Below are 19532 nucleotides of genomic sequence, written 5' to 3'. Positions count from 1 at the left end.
TTTAAACTTATTGTTCTGGTCTAAAATCTACCTGGCATTATTTGCATTAAAGTTTTCATATAGAGCAGTGAAAATTACCTGTAAATTTTGTAAATGAGGCCCTAAATTTAGCTGCAACGTGCACATTAAGTAGTGAGCCTAACGTGCACCATAAATCTAAATTTACTGTTCCATTTATTAACAGAGAAGGCATTAATTTACGTGCACACTATTTGGCTAATTTACATACCATACCGGGCACGCTACATGTATTGTGAGCGATAATTCAATGTGCACGATAATGTCAGACTTACCCGTGACCACCGTGATATAAGAAGCCCCAGCAGTACAGGTGTATCTTTTGGTCAGTGACTTATTGTGAAGGAGTTGGCTTACATTGACTTAAAATGAGCGATCAACAGACGCAGCCCTCCACAGGGGACAGACAGAGGCTACCCAAACTAAAACTGCATGCAGATGAATTAGAAATTCTAGTGGAGGAGGTTGTTTAAAATTATAATACCTTGTTTGGTCCACTGTTTTATTTAACCACTCTATTATTTGTACCAATGTAATGAACTAGAAAATAAAATCTAAGAAATGATAACATTAATTAATGTTTGTCATGCTTAATATAACCTGCTATTTACGGGTAATTATCACTGCTTTATATGAAAACTTGAATACAAGTAATGCCTCCATGACGCCAGATAAATTTGAGACCTGAAAAATAGGTTTAAATAGTGCACCTAAAAGTGGTTAAAGTCTGGTTTCCAAACAAACTAATAGCTCACTTTAAGGTGCACACTATGATTATCGCCCTTTAGTAAATACGGTGTGAATAAAGATCATCTCATTATTCAGAGCGGATGCTTCATTTAAATACATTATCATTCATTACCATACAACTCACATATTCATACTGATTACCATAGTGTGGCACAATACAATCAGTGTGTGCTATAATATAACTACTGTATTTCACGATAATGAATACAATTGCAATAGTAAATACAGCAATCATGACTGTGCACACTAATTGCAATTATGGTGCACCATAATGTTTAGTGCCCTTTCGTAAATGAGGCCCTATGAATGATATTGTTACTCTTTAACATATACAGTATATAATGCACGTTTAAATAATGCTTTAGGGGTTTCAAAGCTGTTTTATTTCCCCTTTGTTTACCTGAAGTTGACCTGACAGCAGATACATGTTGTATCCTTTTTACTGACACAAAACATTTGAAATAAAGGCAACTTATTTTAATGTGGGCAGCAGTGTGGAGTAGTGGTCAGGGCTCTGGACTCTTGACCGGAGGGTTGTGGGTTCAATCCTAGGTGGGGGACACTGCTGCTGTACCCTCGAGCAAGGTACTTTACCTAGATTGCGCCAGTAAAAACCCAACTGTATAAATGGGTAATTGTATGTAAAAAATAATGTCATTGTATGTAAAAATAATGTGATATCTTGTAACAACTGTAAGTTGCCCTGGATAAGGGCGTCTGCTAAGAAATAAATAATAATATAAATAATGTGCAAAGAAAACATGTCTATGACACTGTTTGGACGCCATTTGAGTAGAACTAAAAACAATGCAAAACAACAATATTGTGCAAGAATCACTGTGTGTGTGTGTATATATACACATCCTGGTGGATTTTGGTAACTGTTCAACTCCAATAAGGACCATAAGTCATGTTTCTATTGACTTTCCAAAGCGCTTGAGAATCTGTGAGGTGTTAAAGAAAACATGCACTTCTCCTAACTCTGTAGCATTCTGCTAATAAATCCATAACCTTATTAGAGAATAATACATTAACCTTAACCTCCAAATCATATCATCATTTTAGCAATATCACCATTACTAAAGTACCTTCAATCCACTGGCACTATAATGACAATGAGGGTTAAGTATTTTACAGAACGGTTCCTTATTTGACAGTAAAATGTAAAGTTTTGTGTCCAGGTAATATGGAGCGGGTATGTTCTGTATTTTGCTTCTTCAGTTGCACCTTTACTCCTGTGCTGTCAGCACCTCTGTTAGCAGGGCTGTCACTCCCAGCTCACATTCCATTTCACACTTCTGAGGGAAGGAAGGAGCGAGACAGTTGCTTTCTGTCAGTCAGCATGTGCCCTACATTTTGACAGAGATCAAACAATTCAATATTTCTGATGAATTACATTACCTAGAAAAGAGCAAAAACATATTTAAAAATGCAAAAACATCTTTTGCAATGCAATAATATCTTTAACAATGCAAATATATCTTATCACTGCAAACATATTTAACAATGCAAAAATGCAAAAACATCTTCAACAGTGGTGTTTTTTTTTTATTTTAGAGCTCTACAGATGCCAATGCAATGTGTTCTGGATCTCCTTCTAGTGGCTGATGAGTTGATAATACTGGTATTTGCATAAGACACGTACTTACCTCTTGACTAGAGAGCTTGCTGTTTGAACCGTCGCTTGCTTTTCAATTCAGTTCAATAGACTGAGATGCCAGTTCATTTGAAATGGTAATAGCCACAATTCTTTGTTGTGTTTGTTCTCTTGTTCGCTTGTGATCAATTCTGTAGCTTTTGTGTGGGGATTTCAAAACAGAAAGCAGTTTAAAAAGCGCACTGAGCTAAGAAAATGTGTGGCAAAGGTGTAATTACACATAATTGCAATTTCTATTCTCTGTGACAAACTACTGTGCAACACATGCAATTGTAATGTGTGCTTCAACCTCATAGATAAACTAACTACATACTCCTTTTGTCTTCGTGTATCCTTATAATAAAAACTATAAAATAACAAATGAAACCTGTGTTACCTTTAAGTATCTACCAGGCAACTGCAGGGTTCAGGGTAAGACAAACACAATGAATGACTGATTTGTTATTCTAATGGTATTGTGTTATGCAGGAGGCTAAGGGTGAGCTAGGACCTTTCTATAAGGCAATACAAAACACACTTTGAAAAATAAGACTTAAAAAACTGGACAAAATGTTTTACAAATCAGCATCACTTAATTAATGTCAATTAAAAAAAAGCCGAGAAAGCAGTATCTGTAAAACAAGAAGCATGTGGGTAGGATCAAACCGTATAAACAAATGCAAAACAAAACATAGGTACTAAATCATTAAAACAATGCAATAAACTATCGAATATGTTTAGGCTGGTTCAAATCCTCCGGTACGTAGAAGCTTGGCAACAACGGGGGGCGCGACAAGGTTTTTAGGGGGGCCCCCAATACCTGACTGGAAAATACTGTAGTGTTCCTGGGTAAACAAATCGGAGGCATACAACCACAGCAAGATCTCATTCAAGTTTTACTGAGAAGGTCAGCACACCACAACACAGCCCACAGCAGCGTGCAAGCTGCCCCTTTATACACCAAAACCCCGCAGAAACATGTAACATTTAGACATAACAAGCATGGCTGGATTACCGAACGGGCAACTGGGGCAGTTGCCCAGGGGCCTCCGGCCACCAGGGGGCCCCCGACAACATGTCATGTAACGTGCATTTATGCCACTGAAATAAATTAAAATGAGCAAGTCAACTGTCCAATGTTTACACACTCACTGTTTAAGCGTGACAAATTGACCAATTAAATCGTGTGAATATTTTATACCAGAAGACATAACCTTTACGATTGGTACAATGGTAAGGGGGGGTGGGTTTGATGTAAAGGCTGACAAAATTAAGAAAAAAACGTAGCTAGACAACGAAGAGCAAAACCAGAAAAAAGAATGGATCGACGCACTCCTAGCGGGTATGTTAAGCGAAAGCAAAAAAAGGAGAAAGAAGCGAGAGGAGCAGCTCTTTTACAAAGTGTGCCTTCTATCGACAGCTTTTTTAAAAAGGAGGTTGCTAGTTGCTTGTCAGAGGAGGCACCTGTTGCTAGTGCTAGCTCGTCTGCTAATGTTAGCAATGAGGCTGATTGTGAGACCACCAGTCCCGCTTGCGAGCCCAAGCCGCCGGAGAGTCTCTCGCCACCACCTGGAGCCAGCAGTGCTACATGCGACACGGTCCCAGAGGTTATTGCCACCAGCTCAAGCACAACCCATGGAAATATGAATGACCCGTCTTTGTGGGGTACGATAGACGAGCGACTCCGGACAGTGTTAATTGAAAGCGGGGTGTCTGCCTTCCAAAACCGAGCAGCCAAATATCCAGCGTCAACATGGGACGTTGCTGGGGGTAGGACACGTTACCTAACAAATGATTTATTTTCTTGCTGCTTACAGAACGGAGAAATAGTTTCAAGAGATTGACTAATTTACTAACCTAGTACTGGACATGTGTCCTGCTTTGCCTGCAAGGTTTTGTCCACAAAAACAAATGCGTTTATAATAGGATTCAGCGACTGGAAGCACTCTGATCGTATAACTGAACACGAGAAGAGCTTACAGCATAGAACTAATATGCTTGCGTTATCACAGCGATGTAATGCAATTGGTACTGTTGATGCATCCCTTGTGCGGCAACTGGAGGGGGAGAGCAAGTATTGGATAGAGGTGCTAAGGCGCGTTGTTGCCGTGATCAAGTTTTTAAGTGAGAGAGGCTTCCCATTCCGTGGCGACGATGAGCTTCTAGGGTCAGCGCACAATGGAAACTACTTGGGAATTTTAGAGATGATTTCTCAGTTTGATCCCTTTTTGGCTGATCACATTCAGAAATATGGTCAGAAGGGTAGAGGCAGTACATCCTATTTGTCTTCTACAATATGCGAGGAATTCATTGTGCTAATGGGGGAGAAAACTAAGCGGGTTATTGCAGCCGAGCTACAGCATGCCAAATATTTTTCAGTGATCGTGGATTCAACACCGGACCAATCTCATGTGGACCAGCTTACTTTTATTTTCAGGTTCGTCAATAATGAGGGGAAAGTTGTTGAACGATTTATTGGATTCAAGCCTATTGAAAGCCATACTGGGGTGAGCCTGGCTGACAGTGTACTTGCAATGATCAGTGACCTGGGCTTGGATCTGTCTAATTGTTGCGGCCAAGAACTACAAGAACTACAGCTCAATAAGGGATGCTTTGGGGAGTTTGTCAGGTGACATGCATGAAACTCTTGATACACGACGTGAGGCAACTTTGTTGTGTGGCAAAATGGAACGCTAGGAAACAGCCTTCATGGCCCATTTCTGGGATGCTGTCCTACACAGGTTCAAGATGACAAGTGAGCTGTTGCAGAAAAGCAACATTGATTTAAAGACTGCTGTGCGACTATTGGAGTCTTTGCTGTCATTTGTGGCATCACTTCGGGATCAGTTTTCAGACTTTGAAAAGACTGCCATGGGTGTTAGAGGTGTGTGCCAGACCTATCAGCACAACCTTCATCGGTTAAGGAAACGGACAGCATTTGCAGATGAAACCAGGGAGCATGAAGTCACAATTGAGGGGAGCCACTTTCAACGTGATGATTGATCAGTTACTCAGCTGTCTCAATCAACGACTGGATGCATACAGGCCTCTGAATGATTGCTTTGGAGTTCTGTCTGATGGCAAGGAGTCTGAAACCAGTGACATTTGTAAGCGGGCCAATACACTCTCCTCTGCTTACCCAACTGATTTAGATCAGAGCTTTGCAGACAAGCTCATTCAATTTAAATTCTTTGTATGAGGTGAGCAGGATATATCACCCTCAAAACTGCTACAGATTGTGTTGGGAAATGGCCTACAATCAACCTTTCCAAAGGTGTTTGTTGCCCTCAGACTTTTCTTGACTCTACATGTAACTAATTGTGAGGGTGAACTCAGAAACGCCTTAGTGCGCTTTCATTGATGGCTATTGAGTCTGAACTTGTCAGAGAGCTGGACTTTGATGACGTTGTGATTGAATTCTCAAGGAAGAAATCAAGAAGGAGGCCGATCCGTGACCGGGAGTTCCTAGGGGGCGGCGCACAATTGGCTGAGCGCTGCCCGGGTAGGAAGGGCTTAGGTCGGCAGGGGAATCAACGGCTCACTGCGCATCAGCGACCCCTGTGGCCAATAGGGCGCCTGTGGTTCTGCAGTGGAGCCGCCAGATCTGTGTTGTCCTCCGACACTATAGGTCTGGTGGCATTGCTGTGGATCTGCAGTGCGAAAAATGACGGCTTGCCAGGAGCACGTTTCGGAGGACGCGTGTTCCATCCGCCGTTTCCTGAGTCGGCGGGGGGGGGGGGGTTGCGAGCGGTGAGCCGAGGATACAGATAATAATTGGGCATACTAAATTGGGGAGAAAACCAGGGTAAAAAAATTGGTGACGACTAAATTTAAAAAAGAAAAAAAAAAAAAAATAGAAAGAGGCCGATCTTCTAAGGTAAGAGGCATGTTTATTTATTATTACATGCTATTATGCTCGCTGCTGGTATGTATGATTTAATTACATTTGTAGATGGTGTGCTGTTCATTTTTCATTGGCTGCTGTAGCCTACTGAACAATCAATTGCATTTTGTAACCGACATAGTTTTACATATATAACTAGCTGAGGTTGAGTTGATAGGAGGAGGGGTGGGAGGGGCCCATGATGCCTTCGTGCCCAGGGGCCCAGAATTTGTTAATCCGGCCCTGATAACAAGACACGTCATTGGACAACATGCACAAGCACACTGGGACCACGCCTCGATCACGCGCCCCCACCTCACAGGTGCACTTGTGCACATGCCAAAACACGAGGCACTCAAGACATTGACAAAACACAGAACAGCGACACAAACACCTAACACAGTTCTCTTCGTCCCCGAAGAGACAATGCCACAGTCCCGAAGCGATCTGGTATTCGCCGTAAGGTTGGCCCAGATGAACTCATGGAGCAGGCGCCGGGAGCCTGTAGCTGGTCCCTGGAACTTGTGTACCCGGTCTGCTACTTCAGGAGGGGCTTAGGTCCCACCCTCCGGCTGTGGTGACAGAATCTCCCATGATGCGACCGCCAAGTTGTGTGCATGGTCACGGCGCTGCCAGCTGCTTCTAGGGGGTTGGACCCTGCCGGGGTTGGACCCTGCCCCCCCCCCGGCTGTGTTGTCGTGTCCTCCATGCTGTGACCGTCTGTCAGTGTGAGAGGTGCGGTGTATCTCTGCAGTCTCCCGCTGGCTGCACGAGCGCTGTCATTCAGCGTCGGCGTGCCGTGCTCCCTCTGACTCCGCTGCCCTGCCTCGCCGAGTTCCACCGTTCTGCGTCGGGCACCGTGCTCCCTCCGGCTCTGCTGTCCTGTTCGCATGGGTCCTGCCGTTTTGCGTCGGGATGCAGAATGTAGAAAACGGACACACGAGGGTGCAACATTTTATTAAATGCATCTAATAAAGTTATAATAAAGTTATAATAAAAAAATTAAGCTGGACAAACTAGTACAATTACTATTTGTAATTGCATTAACATTAATAAAGACTAGTCACTTATTAAAATGTTGCACACTGGTTTTCTCGTTATTTATTCTGCTTTTTAAATGCGAAAGTAAGGACTTGGGGTATTTAAAAACCCATTTATTTAGTTGTTTTACAGCAAAACACCGTAAATTAAACTGATTTTATTACTATTATTATTGTAGTATTGTTAATACAGTATGCCTTTTATTTCGCAAATATAAACAAATTGAAATGTGTTTTTTTTCAATGGTCATATATTAAAAGCACTAAAGGCGATAGTACTAGTAAAACCAGACCGGATATAAACAATACTGTAATAACAGTCTCGTAGTAATAACAGTACAATTTACCAGGTTTGGACGTGAAACAATTAAATGGGCTTTTAAATCGTCCACGTCCTTACTTTCTCGTTTAAATGTGGAATGAAGAACGAGAAGGGACTATGTATTGATGTTAATACAATTACGAGGTGATTGTAATAAAGTGTATCCACCTTTAAAATATATATTATAACTTTATTAAAGATTAGTCGCTTATTTAAATATTGCACCTTTGCCGCTGTCCCAGCAGCACTGTATCCTGGTAGAACCAAGTACAACACGCGCAAAGCTGACGACGAAGAGATAAATAGGAGTGCATGCCTGAGCGCAGTTGTGCGAGTGAGTGACAGAAGCTGTCTCAGTGAGAGTGAGAGGTAGACTGGAATTTAGCACAGATAGATGGGTTTTTATTGTTTTGTTTTGCTTTGACATGGTCCTTAATTGTTTATTCATCCTGTGCTAATAAACTTCTGAATCTGAGTATGAAGCTATTGCCTGTGTGGAGCCTGCTTTCATTTTACACATAACGTTACAATATGTTATTTTAAGAATAATATTTTTCTAAATATTATACTGTACTAAAAGGGAGGTGCAACAAAAAAAGTTTGGGAACCCCTCAGGGTCTGGATGGAGGGTTCAGATCAATCATTTAGAACAGGGTTGGAACAAAGACCAGGACTGAAATAGCCAGAAGTTGGGACTACCTCATAATAAATACATAAAATAGCTCTCTCTTATAAGTCAGATTCAGATTTGAACACAGATCCGATCTGTTGAAGCTGTCTATGGTGGCTTACACCAAACTGACAGTGTTATGGTGGGAGTTCCTAACTTTTGTAGCTTTTGTAAAATAATATAATGTTGATACTGGCAAAAAGATACACTGGTAAACAATGTATAAAGAAGGAAATGCATTTTGTTTATAAAATATATGTTTAGTTCAAAAATCCATTATCAAGATTAGTTTCCAAAAACGTTCATTTTCTGATATTGCAGTGAGATGAAATCTCATTCTTATATTACAATTGGAACACAAAGTGTTATTAGAATTTGAACAACATTATTTTACAGCTTTTAATATTAGCACCCCTGATGCAGAATAATGATTTGATATTTGGATTTGGTTAAAGTTCTCAAAGCTTGTGAAGGATTTCCATAAACGATGTGCTGCTATACCCTAAGATGAAGAAACACACGTTACAGGAAATGTGGCTTTTTTATTTTGATACAGAATATTCCAGACTTAAATTTCTATGTCCTGGGAAGCTTGTGCTTCCTGGCTTAATCAACTGCATCATCAACATGTACTCAGTTCAAACAAGAAAGCCTTCTTTTCTCATGTAAAAAAAAACATTTCCATCCTGCACTAGGACCCTCTGACATCATATTACTAGTGCTGCCAGGTCCACAGTTGTGATTGTTAGCAGTTGCTGGTAAAGTAGCTACAGTAGTTGTTCTGTATTCATGATGATGTAGTGTCACACATTAATGGACAGTGTTAAACATTATTAAACAATATCCATCCATCCATTCATCCATTATCTGTAACCGCTTAATCCTATAGAGGGTCACGGTGAGCTGGAACCTAACCCGGCAGACACAGGGCGCAAGGCGGGGCTACACCCTGGACGTGACGCCAGTCTATTAAACAACATATTATGTAGAATACTATTACCCAGGAATATTGTGCAGCCCATATATAGTAAAAGGGTACATGCAATTCATGTTACAGTAGTCTTACAGATTTGTAATTACACTAAAGCACAGATTATTGGGCATTACCTTGGTCCTATCCTTTAAAGATTATGGAACAGAGAGTTCTTAAAGTGCTTCAGCACTACTTTTTGTGTTGATGCTTCATTGTGGTTCTCAAACATTTTGGACCTCGCTCCCCTTCCTCTTCTTTTGGCTATTACTCAATAAAACCCTTGAAAAAAAAAGAACACAAAAATGCTTAACATAAAAAAAGAACGGTCCTACTACAGTAGCGGGCACAGTTTACACGCCTCTGGGTTTCTGATCGCATCATCAATTCCAGATTTTTTTTAATTAATTGATGGAAATGTTCTACTTTTAATGTTTTCAAGCAAATTGGCTTCATCACTGCCATTCTCATGTGCACTTTGACATCTGGCATATTATTTCTCTTGTCCAGTGCTTCTTTAACCTGTTCTGTATACCAGTCTGCCAGAGGGCAGGATCTCTACGAGCACTGTATGCAACCATCTGATTGGTGGAAGTATTATTATAATAGGGAGGCTGTGTGGTCCAGTTGTTAAAGAAAAGGGCTTGTAACCAGGCGGTCCCTGGTTCAAATCCCACGTCAGCCGTTGACTCATTGTGTGACCCTGAGCAAGTCACTTAACCTCCTTGTGCTCCGTCTTTCGGGTGAGACGTAGTTGTAAGTGACTCTGCAACTGATGCATAGTTCACACACCCTAGTCTCTGTAAGTCGCCTTGGATAAAGGCGTCTGCTAAATAAACAAATAATAATAGTAATAATCCCAATAACGCATTCCTCTGCAGAAGCAGTGTTTTCCTGGCTGATTTGGGGCAGTAGTAAACAATAAATTAAGCAGAATTGTGTTGCACTAATCCATGAAATTCATTCAGTGCAATATAATTAGTCTGTGTGGCTTCAGGGACTGGGAGCCAACCGCATGAGTAAATTCAATATTGTTTTACTCTGCTTAGCCAATACTCTGATCCAAGTGGTCCCTTCCTTAGCAATTGTACATTGTGAAGCATTTTGCCCTATGGCTGTAACAGAGAATGTGGGCATGGATAAAAATGATGCATTACAAGATTTTCGATCCTAAAATAGTATAATCCATGCTACTCCACATTCATAGAACATCTCTTTGCGATGCATGAAGAAGATTATCTGAATATGTAAGTAAAATATAGGAGAGAAGTGGAAATTGATTTGCAAAAAAAAGTTATTCCCTAGATATGTTTCTACTGTTCAATTTTGTATCCGTTTCTGTAAAGCTTAAAAATAAATATTGGCATTTATAAATAAGGTCTGCGACAGTGCCTCATAGCTGGCTATGGCCTTGAATTCTGCATTTTTCCAAAAAGAAGAAATGTATTAAAGTCATTCAAAATGTGTATCAGTTTTTAGTAAAGAAAATATCCACAAAAAACACATAATTTTGCAGTTGTCCATTATCCTTTGCGTGTAGTAGAGTTCTGGTGGAAATATATGGTTGAAAAGCTTAAGTTCAATTGGAATATGATTATAAGAAAAAACAAATGTACAGAACAGTCGAGAACGGGTGTTCAGTAATGTACAGAACAGTACAGAAAAGTCGAGAACAGGTATTCAGTAATGTACAGAACAGTACAGAACAGTCAAGAACGGGTATTCAGTAATGTACAGAACAGTACAGAACAGTCGAGAACGGGTGCATTAACTTGCATTGTGTAACATTTTTAACTTATTCCTTATTTAGTGCATCTATCTATCTATCTATTATTATTATTATTATTTATTTCTTAGCAGACGCCCTTATCCAGGGCGACTTACAATCATAAGCAAAAACATTTCAAGCGTTACAATACAAGTAATACAATAAGAGCAAGAAATACAATAACTTTTGTTCAAGCAAAGTACAAGTTTGACAAACCACAATTCAATAATACAGCAGGTAATAGTGATAGTTACGTCAGGATATGATTAAATAGTGATAGTTACATCAGGATGTGATTAAATACAAAGTACTACAGGTTAAAAACTTGGCAGATTACAGTATTCTGAAGTACAGGATTAAATGCAGTAAAATAGGGGCTGATAAGAGCAAAATAAAGCACATTTACATGAAGGGTGATAGTGTCCCAGGATACAAACAGAGGAGTTCTACAGGTGCTCTTTGAAGAGGTGAGTCTTAAGGAGGCGCCGGAATGTGGTCAGGGACTGGGCAGTCCTGACATCTGTAGGAAGGTCATTCCACCACTGCGGAGCAAGGGTGGAGAAGGAGCGGGCTTTGGAGGCAGGGGAGCGTAGCGGTGGTAGAGCTAGTCTTCTAGTGCAGGTGGAGCGGAGAGGTCGAGTGGGGGTGTAGGGAGAGATGAGGGTCTGGAGGTAGCTGGGTGCAGACTGGTCAAGGCATCTGTAGGCTAGTACAAGAGTCTTGAACTGGATGCGAGCGGTGATCGGGAGCCAGTGGAGCGAGCGGAGTAGTGGAGTAGCGTGGGCGAAGCGAGGCAGAGAGAACACTAGGCGGGCAGCAGAGTTCTGGATGAGCTGGAGCGGACGGGTGGCGGACGCAGGGAGGCCAGCCAGGAGGGAGTTGCAGTAGTCTAGGCGGGAGAGTACCAGGGCCTGGACCAGGAGCTGGGTAGCATAGTTGGTGAGGAAGGGTCGGATTCTTCGGATGTTGCTCAGGAAGAATCGGCAAGTGCGTGCCAGAGTGGAGATGTGCTGGGATAGATAGATATCTATCTATCTATCTATCTATCTATCTATCTATCTATCTATCTATCTATATATGTATTTGTTACACATGTAGTCAGCATTCCGATAAAAATAACCATTTCATGATTTGAGCATTTACAAATTATCAAAGAACAAAATGAAAGGTTATTTTGATCTTTGCTCAAATTATTTTGCAAAGTGGAAAATATCAAAGAAGCAAAGACTGAAACAGAAAGGAAGAAAAGGTTATTTCGGTCTTTGAGCAAATTATGTTGTGTAACATATAAATTCATCTATGTTTATATGGCATACTAATCAAATTGCATGATATCATTACTTTTGGTCATGCATGTTCTTATATTTAAAACATATTAAGAATGTATGTATATCAATATATGGATATGTGATGCATATATGTAACATATAAAACAGTTACATTGCATATATTTATAATGTATGGAAAAATATGTGTTCTTTCCATATGGATTAGGGCTCTATTCATTGTTGTTTCAGATTACGCTGGTGTTAGTTTTCTAATTCGGAGATGAACGATCTAAAATGATTCATTATCGTGTTTTGTTTGTTTGTAAATTACAAAAATGAATACATATTTTCCAGTGGATTGATTTGGAACAGAGATTAAACATAGTTTGAAGCATAACATTCAAGGTCCTTTACTAGCGATTAAGGTCTCCATATTGAACAATCAAGTTAAAGGAAATCTCAGATCCATTTTCAGTTGCTGCATTGCTGTTTTTTCCCTGAGAGATGTAAATGTTATAAATACCCCCGTGAAATGTGAAGATTTACTTAGGAGACAGCATGTATGCCCCTCTATTCATGAGGGTTTACTTTATTGTTTTTAAACATCCCAATTCAATGTAAACTGTGTTTCTGCTGTCTAGCCAGTCGTCTCGCTTCACCTGACAAACCTAAGCAATGGATGTTGCCAATCTATGAACGCATCCTGGAGGAGTTCAGCTTGGCTGGTCAGGTGGCATCGAACCAGTAGGGGCTGCAGTGGTACGGTGAGGAGCCAGTCCAGCCCTCGTGAGTATACATGGCAGGGCCTTTGCTACACGAGTCCTTCATATTTGAGTGATATTTCACACTGCCGAGACAGCTCCAAGAGTGTGATGGTCCCTTTACACCAGGGGAGAGGTGCTTTTATGATCAGGTTTCGATACATCTTGTGCATTCCAGGTGCAGACAGTGTTCAGTGGGTACTGAGTTTTCGGGTGTCGTGGTGCAGGTTTTAGTTCTTAGTACAGCATGTGAATTTAAAGAGAAGTGCCAGTGTGTTTGCTCTCAAGGAGTCACATGTGACAAGTGTAAAATGCAATATTATAAAAGGTGCATGAAAATCTGCTCAATTGGTGTTGGAGAGTGAAGGCGAGCCTCAAAAACAAAGCACAGGGACCCCTCAATAAGGTCTGTTTTGAAAACCAAAATAACATTTTGTTTGTGTGAAATATTTCTAGATTGTTGTTAAAAAAAACAACAGCATTCTATGTACAGTTTCATGATTATCAAACTGTATTCAAGCCATCAAAACAGACTATAAAAAAACAACTTTAAATACAGTTTGGTGAAGAGGGCCTATTGTGTTATTTATTATGCTGCTCTTTTATTGCAATTTTGGGAGGCCTGAAAGAAAACAGCTATAAAACTGCAGTCAGGTGGTTAAGAGACAAAAGGAGAGATTAACACGAAGTCAAGCCTCTGAGACATGCTTATGGATTCTGGCTTACATTACAATTCACAGCTCAGAAGCCTAGCGGGTTTCATGATTAAAGCTGTCCTGTTCTTACATGCCAGGCTTCTACAAATTAACTAGCTGTAATTGAAAAAACAAAACAACTAAAACGTGGCACTAGAGAATACAGAAATAGCTGGCAACACTTAACTAAAGCTGTGTTAGTGAGATAGATTCTAATATCTACAGAGACTCAATGTGCATAGAGCTGAGAGACTGGGAGGCAGTGTGGCCTTATGGTTAGAGCTGGGGGATTGGAATGGAGGGTAGACTATCCTAGTCATTAGAATCTGAGGGACTGGGAGGCACCATTACCTAGTGGTTAAAGCTGAGGGACTGTGAGGCAGTGTGGTCAAGTGGCAAGAGCTGAGAGACTCAGCAGTGTGGCTTAATGCTGAGTGATTAGAGAATAGGGACTAAGAGGAAGTAAGATTGGAGCAGATAACTGAGATATACTGCAGCTCATACAACTTGTGTCCAAGCATTCTCTATTGCTTGCTGTTGTCAATATTATATTTTAATGTCAATTTTAATGCAGTAATTAGAAGGGCGAGTTGCCAACTGTCTCGTAGATGACACAACACTGTTATTCCACTAAAAGAGATGATGTTTTCAAGAGAGGTCTGAAAACAGAGACAGGATGGGTGGGGACTCCTGGGTATATAAGGAGGCAAGCTGAGAGAGTCAGGGCAGTTTGTGGGAGGTTGCCGTAGGGAACAGACTCCAGACTCCAGACTCCAGTTTGCTTGGAATAAAACTGGAATACCACAGCCTGTTGCAAGCTTGAAAGGGGTATGTGATTCAGGACTGCTGCTGTTTATGCAATTTGTTTTTTTTTATAGTTAAATCGGCGGGTGAATAAAATCGCCAATGTTAATTTGCTACAGTGTGGGAAAGTTAAACTAATAATTATATAACCAGCCAAATAGGGAACCTGGGAGTGAGAGGTAAACCTGAAGGCATGTGACTTTGTGATTGAATATAAAAATAACCACACAGACTCGTGAGAGACTTTAAAAACTTTATTATGTTGAACACTATTTATGGTGGGGAAACCGGAAAGTCTGCCCTCTTCACATCCGGGAATTCTGGGTCAGACATCTCAGCAACGTAGGAAAGTGTCTGACCTTTTGGAGCAGTTCCACCCAAAGTGTCCTGATACTTACCTGAAGGCAAACCACTCGGAGCTGTAATAAAAGGAATTAAGAGGGAATAAAAAAAAGGAGAAACAAGAAAAGAACTGTAGTTCTGTTGCACACGTGGTGCGACGGAGTCTCCACTCATCTTACAGAACCTTCCTTACTGCCCAATTGGTGAACTGGGGAAATACTTGCCTACAGACTCAAGCAGTGTTTGTTTATTTCACTGTGTTTGTTTCACTGTGTAGAGAGGGACAAAGAAGAAAGTCAGTTAGGCCTGAACAGGGCTAGGCATATTATTTTGGTTTGTTTGTTTATTTTGTGTAAATAATAAACTTACCTGGACCATACAGTCCACTCTGAGAAACTCCTGTCTGGATCTCCGGTTTTTGGTCTCCACCGCTTACTTGTCTGTCACTATATATATATATATATATATATATATATATATATATATATATATATATATATATATATATATATATATAGTATTTTGAACCTGCTTTATTGAAAGAAAGACTGCAGCTTGCATTTCTATGCTTCACGGTTGGTGTTTCTCTTTGTTTGCTCTAAGCTAATGTTGTTTTATGAGTAGGGCAGTATGTTTTTGTTTTGCTTGTAAGGAAAATGTGTTTAATGTAAAAGTTTTTGAAAAAAATCCCTCCCTGCCTAACTGAACTTCATGTGCAGCATGTGCCCAGGTATTGATTGATAAGTCGCCTTGCATAAAGGCATCTGCTAAATAAACATATAATAATAAATGATAATAATTATTTGATTATCAATTAACCCTGGCCACATGCCTTTAAAAGGGGATGAAAAGTCAGTCTTTGATTCTGGTTCTCCATTTGTGTTTGTCAGCAAGCTGGAAGTAAATTGGGGATCCTCGTGACTGCTTACACAAACCAGGTTGAGCAAACAAAGGAAACACTCGTGATCACCGTGTGTGTTAACCAGGATCCATAGGGATTTGTTTATGGGATTTTAATTCCAGCCCAGTTTATTTTGAGTGTGTTAGGGAGAAGGTTCCTGGAACAGGACCCTCCTTTAGTGGAGGTAGGGCTTGGCTACTGTTGGGTCAACTTTTATTTTGTACTTGGTTTGAAGATTTTTTTTTGCATTTTTGTATAATTTTCATGTGCACATGGGTGTATGTCCTCCCACACTAGGGCTGCCATTGCTGGAACCCTAGTGGCAGCTACCTACCACTGCACCTGCCTGTGTAATTCTGTCCAAGCGGCGTTTCTCTCGTCTATCAGCGGATACCCACACACTAACAGAGCACCCATTCCAGGCAGGCTTCCAGGGACACCTTTGTAAAGAGACAGCGGTCTCATAGAGTTACTTCCTGGTTAAATAAGGTTTATTTAATTGAATTGAACTCAATTGACTGAAATTGAGTGGTTAAATCATATTTGTCTAGCTATATTGACATTGACTAACAAGATTTGAACAAAATATTGGACTTCCGTTCAAGGGTGATGTGTTGCTTTTCTCATTGTTTCGTAATCAAGTTCAAAAGGAATCCAGTAGAGAGGATTAGTACTGTTGCCCAGTAGAGAGGATTAGTCCATCTCTCAGAAATGGAGTGAAATAATAGTGAGGGGGGACCTTGGCTACTAAGTGTGCTGAAAGATTCGACATCTGCACAGTTAAATGTTTTGGTTTTCAAATGCAACACTATACAAATAAAACCCAGATTAGCACTTATTTTGCTATCAGTCTCCCTTCTTCCTTCCCTCTCTAAAGACGGATCCTCCCTCCCTCCCATTTCCTCAGCCACACAGCTCAGTTCTGTCCCTTTTGTTCTAGCCCCCCTGTCTCGGCAGTAACATGCAGCTCCATCTGATTTGAAGCCATGTGGCGTTTAAAACATGTTTATCTGTGAGTGCAGATGTCAGCCTTCTGATCGCTGGAGATGTGCCATGCTTTCCCGTTGCTCCATGCTGTCGTTAGTGCAGATTTGAAATGAGCAGTCACGGTCCTGACACACCCAGGGGCTGTGCTGCCATCCACACATAACTATGGGCATATCAAAAGAAAGATGCTGTGATGTTCATGCTGCCAGCTCATACTGAGGGCTCTGTGCTCGGGCCTCCAAGGCACTGCACGTGTTGTGTAGGAACAACTTACTGTTATCAAGAACTGCGATTAGATCCAAACCTTTTATCAGTACAACTCTGGTTGCTTCACTGATTGGTGATTTATACTCGAAAGACATTGAAATGCAAGTAGAGGTCAGTGATGGCAGTCCATTGCATCTTCTCAAGTGGGGAAACCCAACCTAATATATAACAGCTGTAGATTTTTACAGTATATCAGGAAATACATTAAATAAAAAAATCTATGTTTGTATGAATCTTATGTGACTTTCTTAACACGACTTTATATTTTACAAATATTCACTGCAATTATCTGAGGAGGAGGAGGGGAGAGGAGTTGGTGATCGACCCCTTACATCAAGTATTCGTCAAGGTCCCCCCACAAGGTCAGACTAGGCCCAAGGTTTATGCAAGTGTTCACTTTGTAGGGCCTGCCTGAGCTCCTCAGCGTCTCTACAACATTTACACTCACAAAACAATGAGCCTGCAATCCTGTTCCCAGCGCATGTGCTTCAAGTACCATCAGTCACACAGGGAGGAAACACCTCCCCAAAATAAGGTCCACTTGGAATGCCCTTGTTCACTTTATTTGTATGTAGTGACAGCAAAGCCCTTAACCCGACATAGTCCAAGCCTGGAGCTGGTTAAGCAGCTGTGACAGTAAAACAATAACTTACAGATGGGCATCATCTACTCTGTTTATCACACAATTCACATACTCTGTTGTGTTTGTATCTCAAGGAGATGTCGCTCTGTTGGTTTTTCTTGGTTTTCTGGTCTTTGAGAAATGCCAGTAATGTTGGTAATGTTTTTTTTATATATATATTCATTGAATTCAAATGTATTCTTGGACCTAAAACATGAGATCTAGTGCTACTATACACTAAGTTAAATAAATGTCAGTTTGCAAGCCATGCTTTTAGATAGTGTAGCACTTCCTTTGTCATTTCACCTGGAAAACTAATGGAAATGGAGAACTTGCTTTAACATAGTGTAGCGTTGGGATATTGAAATTATTTTTGTATGTAATTGTTCCTCAGTGATTTAAAACTAAGAACCTTTTTTACTGGACATGTATAGGACTGTCATATGGAATCCCTTCCCTTGTGATAAATATGCAAGCTCTACCATATAAGACAGAGATTGTTGCTGTTCTAAGATCCTCTGTTAGTTGCTATTGTTTTTTGTTTTATTGTTGCCATGGTTACTGTCACATGATGGTCTTTTGCTCTATTTGTTAAATAATTAAATAAATACACAGTATAAATACAAGTACTACATACATATTGGTAACAGTACAGCACATATATTCACGGTCTAGATACGGTTAGCCCAAGTCTGTATTTCAAACTCAGCACAGTGCATAGGACCAGAGGGCATGGATGGAAGCTAAGTAAAATTTTGAAACAGTTGCTAGGAAGCACTTTGTTATGATGAGGGTAAAGACAGAACAGTTAGACACTGCCCTGGGGCTAAAGATGTGCTAGCAAGGGCTGAGCCTCGATGGGAATAAGAGGCTTCTTCTTCCAAACAGGTGGTCTTATGTTTTCATTAGGATGAAAATCTCTACAAGTGAATACAGTTTGTCGTTGACGTGATGTACTGTTTCATGCACATTCAGAAATCCATTTTACCATGCTTACTAATTATTCAAGGGAAAGTGTCCCTTTTTTATCAATTGCTTCTGAAATGATGTTTGAAATTTGAATTTCCAAGGCGATGTGTTTGACACGTTGAGTCTACACTCTTCTCATGTAATGATGATTCAGGCTGGCAGGTATGCAAATGTATTTCATTTAAACTGTAAAGTGTGCACACATACACCCACCTCCACTATATCACTGCTGTGGGAGTTCACTGAGAATCTTGGTAGAAAACATTGAATTCATGAAACCCAGTAGTCTCCTGGGGTACTGAGAGAGTTAACATGTATTCTGTAGTGTTGTTGTGCTGAAGTGAGTAAAAAAACATTTAACCAGCCCTTGAGAAGCCTGTTCCTGCCTCCTTACCCCCTACTCCTCACCCCGCTACACATTTACAAGGTGATTTGCAGTAATTAGGGGGGTCCTTGAGAAGCTTTGGGGGAGCTTAAAGGCTAGGATCTTGCTTTATCAGCCAAACTTCTCTCTCGGTTTATATTAATCTGCAATTCCCTGCGTTTGTGGAGAAAAGGGCTCGGCAGGAGGCAGCAGGGATCTCACAGCTCGGGGTCACGTTGTTGGTTTGTTTACTGGGCCAGCTTGTGAAATTAAAAAAGATGAAAGAGTATGTTTTAGTAATCTACACTCTGCAGCTGTACAGAGGATTACAAGCTCCCTGTCTCACAGATGTTTACTTGATTGAGTTGATAGCTGCATCAACACAGCAAAAGAGAAAGAAATAACTAAAAAGCAGCATAACATATGGGTAAAAAGGACACAAATTCATGTTGTTTTGATGGACTGAGAGATAAATATCTTTGTTGCACTTGTAAC

Source organism: Acipenser ruthenus, chromosome 28, assembly GCF_902713425.1.
Source record: "Acipenser ruthenus chromosome 28, fAciRut3.2 maternal haplotype, whole genome shotgun sequence".
Lineage (NCBI taxonomy): Eukaryota > Metazoa > Chordata > Actinopteri > Acipenseriformes > Acipenseridae > Acipenser > Acipenser ruthenus.
Note: the sequence above shows the minus strand (reverse complement) of the source record.